Here is a 6,150-nt window from a genome sequence, read left to right as displayed (position 1 = left end):
TAAATTCTCAAGCACAAAAGTAAACACAGTAAGAGCGGTCTGATTCATTCTGAGGAAGGAAAATTTACCTCCCGTTGCATGGGCAGCTCCAGCAAAGTTTCTCGAAGCCGGAGAAATTGGTTGCCGCGAGTTCCAAACGACGTAGAAGTAAGGATGTGCTGGTGAAGAAAACGGCGACGGTAAACTTATTCCTTCCGAGCAGGGAATAATCATGTGCGTTTCTTATCCGAGGTAAAAACCATTCGAACGATCGAAATCGAGCAGAAAGGAGCGAGCGTGACTAGATCGTACAGGAAATGACGTATACAAGAACAGCTGGATTTATTTGAAACTATGACTACTGTCGCCGTTCTGTGTCGATGGAGGACTTCTGCGTTAAATGCATCAGCTTGTATCAACCATAACGGCATTGGATTTCCAGGTGGACCCCAAAGACGAGATTGTAATGTACTGTGGCAATTGTAACCTTACCGGCAAATCGTTGATCGGTGAAAGTCAAACGAAATATATCCTCATTATTTATATCATGTATGTTTGTTGAAAGTCTTTAATTTTGAATGGAAAAAGAACCAGAGGCTGGCACGAACAAGGGACGAAGAAAATATCACAATGAAACGGATATAAAAAGTTAAGGAGCAAGTTGTACAAGTAGTGAAGCTAAACAACTTCTGCTTTCAAATAGTCTTTGTTAGGCAATATATCATATTGGACCATGATGCCTTCTTTTTCTTGGCTTAACTTTCTTCTTGGTCTAGTCAGCAATCGAGTGGCACTATAGAATTCTTGATAGCAATATCACGTAGTTGGATAGTCAGTCTTCACTACGAGGGAATGGTCTGGATGGCATATGAACCCTGGTTTTGCCATGTATTGACGCCGCTGTTGCCTCTACCACCGAGACATATGTAGGAAAAAGCATTACGAGCATAAGAAATACCACACATTCTTCAACAGCGCTCGACATCATTACGCCACCTAGTGGTCAGAAGTAGCGATTTTTAGCGTGACACTAAAAAGCCTCGGACGTAAGCTCTTGAATATGGGAAACTGAAAGAGAGGCAGACAAAGCTGTCAGTTTTGTGTATTGCAAAATGCATACATTTAGGGGTAAATGTGTTTAATTTGTTTCGAGTGAAAATTCAAACTCAAGCTGGTTGTTTTGCTTTAAACGAACAATAAATAAAACTCATGCAATGGTTATGACGGTATGTATGTTTTGTTTGATGTAATTTTATATGAACTTTTGTGCTGGACCGAAAACGACATCTTTACTGCGTGGTAAGGTAAATTAATACATTGAATTTAGCTACAACTCAACGTGCAAGAAGCATTTCATCGGTTAACTGTCATTAGAAGGATTGGTGGATGGATTCTTTTATGCCTGACCATGGATGTATTGCAACGAAATATCATTGGACTGCAAAGAAGTTCTCGAAAGCTTCTGCTACATTAGAAATTTCAAAAAAAGAGTTATTGGAAATGATTTAGAAAATGTCTAAGCAATGATCGTTTATAAGGGACTTCCAACTTTATGCTTCGAGTGAAACTCCTAGTACAAGGATAAGTCAATAGTTTCTTCCACATATTTGCTGCTCTAAAGCAACCGATAATCCTGTCATGAATTGATCATGCATAACAAAATAAGATACGAAAGCGCATGGCTAAATAAAGTAAGTACAAAAAACTTTAAAACCATTTCGGGCAGTTTTCCCTCGACTTGGCTACACCTTTTCAGGTTAAATTGTTGGTAATAATGTGTACATATATAGATCAGCCTGTTTTTCTTCTCCTTCTTGGTGTCCCTCGAAGTCACATCGGCTATCGAATAGCTTACTATACTTTCTGATATCACACAGTTGTAGAGTTAGTCGTCACTACGGGGGGATGGTCCGGATTGTATTTCAACCCCAACATGTACCCCAATTTCTAGTCAATGAAAGCCATTTATGTCAGTTATTATATTCTATTTATCTAAGCAAGAAATTATTATTTCTATTTATTTTGTAGTTTTAAAGATCAGACAATCGATTGTAGAATAAAACCTAAACCGCTTAAACAATCGTTCAATACAATTAGTTGAATACAGTATTTTCTGGGAGAAATTTTTCTCGAAACTCCCTCCGAGATCAGTTCCTGGAACTATGATACCTCTTCTTAGTGTTGAGCAAAAACCATTTCTTCTCCCATGAGCACTCTTTAAGGAAAACTGTTTCCCACGGTGCTTCCCGCATGTCTGTGAAAGATTTTTACCGCAAGTGCGACTCAAACGAGATCGGACGAATGATCAACGATTCAATAGATGTAGCATAGTGACATGACCACTGGCATGAGCTGGTTTTTTGTACTGCCAGACCTGATCTTCGGGGCGGAACAGTACGACCGTGGTTTAAGAAAAAACGGGACAGAAGCCTCAAACCACAACCTTCACGTTGAAGGCGGCGGGATCGATACCGCGCGTGATAATGAATGAGGTCACATGGAAAATGCATTTCGCTACCACCAGCAAGCGCAAAGGTACCTATTGAAGGTGTTGTTTTGCCACAAGGAAATAAAGAAGAACCTCGGTAAAAGCAAGGAAAACCTGGAGCTTCAAAAGAAAATCAAAGACCTCATGGAACCCGTTACAAAAGTGCGTTGGCTCTGCACCGTCATGAGGCAGCAGGTATGAAGGTAAAGGATGCATCGTACGTTTTTCTCGCCCCATCGGAACGAGAGGGTGCAATCATGCGTTCCCTGCATTGCATCACATCTCGACCGATAACTCTCGCGACAATACCGCTCCACCGACGAATCAGGCAGGAAAAAAGAAGTAACGCAACGGGTTGCAGCAAGAATTTTTCTGCCCGAACCCGAAATAAGTAGTGTAGCGAGATGGCGGGAAGAAAAGTTTTCTCACATGTCGGGAAGGAAAATAAGTGCATAAAATTATGTACCAAACGATGCTGGGTGGGTTTCTTGTGGTGGCGTGGTTTGGAAAATGTGATTTACTGCAACGGGAATGTTTGCGTTTTATGCAGAGTTCTTCTCTCGTTTCTCGTTTATCAAATCACTAAGACATTGAATACACTTTCGCAACTTTAAATAATACATTAGAAAACACATTGCACACATGTAGAGTTATACTTCTGACAATAGAAAAACTTTTAAAAGCTTCATGCAACGAAAGCGTATTAATATATTTGTTAGAGTAAGTGTGAAAATTATATTACTTATTTCTAAAAAAAAACGCGGAAAAAAATATCAGCGTTATGAAACTTCCAAATAAAATTATTTTCTTTTAGAAATACCGAATGAGTCAAAAAAATAATTTAAAGCAAAATAATTGAAGCAAAACAACATTGGCATAAAAGAATGACTTTATAAAATGCTTGTGAATGGCTGTGTTAAAGTGGGAGAGTATTGAAAGATACAAAATAATTATGTTTACTTTTAAATTGATTAGCCATTCATCGCTACAATTTGAAGATAAATGTTTTATTTATTTATTTACAATTGATTATGACGGTCCAATGCCGTATTGTCAACACCGCTTGTGTTGAAAAAAAAAAATTACAATCATATTGATAAGGCATTTCCTCCCTATTATTTGCCTTATCCCGGGCATACTCGGTTGTGGATGGTTGTGGTGATGGTGTTGATGATGCTGATGATGATGATGATGATGATGATGATGATGATGATGTATTCGTGGATGATGGTCCGGTTCTATTGCGGTGGCTATTGTAATGATGGTGGTTGGTTGCATCCGGATTCCGGCTATTGTGGTGTTGTGGCTGATCTATTGTTGATCATTTTGTTATGGTCTGGACTGTAACGAACAAATAAACATCGTTAAGACAGCACGAACATTTATTTGTCTGCGTACAGTGCTCTCCAGTGCATTCCAGCAATGACATTCCAAGCTCAATCTAGTCAACGTCCAATCAAAGGATGATCGACAAGCTCTATCCCGCAGCAGCGAAAGCGACTTCACTACTCCCGAGACTGAACCCGCCGAACACCCCGAACCCGACGCCAACATTGTCAAACTCAATGTGCCAAAACTGGACTGGAGTGGAGAACACTGCACTTTGAACAACGCCTGCCTCCCTTTTACGGCAGTGTTGGAACCACCCTCGAGTGCAGTTGCCCAGTCATCGGATCACCCGTGGCACTACAAAAAATACACTTAAAACATAGACAACACAACATTTAACAGAAAAGGAATGGGGAAATACGAATAAGGATTGAAAGGATACTTGGGATGTGGAATCATAGGACAAGACCGTTGTCTCTGGCGAATCGGTGAATGACCCTCATGTAGGGGAGGTCCCTGGTAGCCAGCACTTCTCTAATTTCTGTACCCGGTCGTCTGCCGACATTCTCGACTGCGCTCAACAAGGAGGGTCTTGCGGTTTCAAACTCCACGCAAGACCACAGAAGGTGATCCACATCGTGGAATCCGTCACCGCAGCCACATACTTTTGTCTAAGCCAGAGTTATACGCTGTAGATGAGCATTCAACGCAAAATGATTCGAAATCAGTCGAGACATCATCCGTATGAACGCCCGGTCTACAGAGAGCCCATCGAACCAAGGCCGCAGGGACACTTGCGGAGAGATCGAGAAGAGAAAACGCCCGAGTTCATCCGCCTCCCACATGCTCTGCCAGCGAGACAGGAAAAGTTGCTGTGGGAAACGAAGAAACTCCTGGGCCGAGATAGGTCGGTCGTAAACAGCGCCTTCTTGGACGCCTGTTTTGGCCAGTGAGTCTGCCTTCTCATTGCCGGGAATTCCACAATGAGAAGGGACCCAAATTAGCGAGATCTTATACGCCTTATCGAACATTGAGCCAAGCAGTTCAATGATTTTTATGGTGAGGAAATCCTGACTCTTAACAGCCTTCGGAGATCTCAGAGCTTCAATAGCACTAAGGCTATCAGTGAAGATGAAGTACTGATCCGAAGGTCTCGCTGCTATCATCGATAGTGCGTAAAATATTGCGGCTAGCTCTGCGGTGTAAACACTACATGGCTGCCTCAATTTGAAAAAAGCTTCGGTGAACTCGCTAAAAACACCGAAGCCAGTGCCCTCCTCAGAGGATGATCCATCAGTGTAGTACTGGCTTATTTGGTCTAAATGACCATACTTATTCATGAAAATACCCGGAACTACCCTCGGGCGAAGATCATTAGGTATGGTCTTAATTTCCTCGTGCAATGAGGAATCTGTTATTAAAATGGAACTGTAGTTCTCAGGAAGGGCAGCACGATTTAATGCCTGTGGAGCGCTAGCATGCACTTGTAGGGCAACAAAATCTTCGTAGATCTTGAGGATTTTGCTCTTAGAACCTGTCTCTAGAAGCGCTTCAAAATTTTCTATTATCAAGGGATTTGATACTGAACAACGGACTAGAAGGCGAAGCGACAGCATTTCAAAACGTAGTTTGAGCGGCATCACTCCGGTCATCACTTCTAGGGACATGTTGTGTGTGGATTTCATGCTCCCTAGTGCGAGTCTAAGACAGCGGTACTGTAGCCTTTCTAGCTTGAGTATCAACGTATTGGATGCCCAATGGAAGCATATGCTTCCATATTCCAATACGGATAGTACCGTTGTCTTATACAGTCTCAGGACGTCTGATGGATGTGCGCCCCACCAGAATCCTGTGACTGTCCTTAGAAAGTTGATTCTTTTACTGCATTTTTGCACCAGACGGGTGAAGTGAGTACTCTAGTTTAGCCTAGAATTGAACCATACACCAAGGTATCGAAAATTGTCGGTAATTGATATCTTTTCACCATACAGAAAGACATCAATTTTCGGGTCATATAGCCTTTTCTCCCTGTTTTTTCCCGTGTCGCTAAAAGGAGAAAAGACTACCATCTCAGTTTTCGTTGCAGAGAACTTGATACCAAGGTTTTCAGACCACTCGGAAAGATTATCCAGAGTGGTTTGTAAAGCCAGTTGTATTTCGTCGGCGTCTCTGCTTGCAACAGATATAACGCCGTCGTCTGCCAATTGTCTAAGACTGCAGTTTGGCGCTAGACAAGAGTCTATCTCACTAACATAAAAGTTATATAACAGTGGGCTCAAGCAGGACCCTTGTGCTAGTCCATGGAAACTGGTCCGTTTTAACTGCACGTGACCATTGTTGAAATTCATAGCTTT

This window comes from Anopheles maculipalpis, chromosome 2RL (genome assembly GCF_943734695.1).
Source record: "Anopheles maculipalpis chromosome 2RL, idAnoMacuDA_375_x, whole genome shotgun sequence".
Classification (NCBI taxonomy): domain Eukaryota; kingdom Metazoa; phylum Arthropoda; class Insecta; order Diptera; family Culicidae; genus Anopheles; species Anopheles maculipalpis.
The sequence above is the reverse complement of the archived record's forward strand: the minus strand, read 5'-3'. Positions refer to the sequence as shown.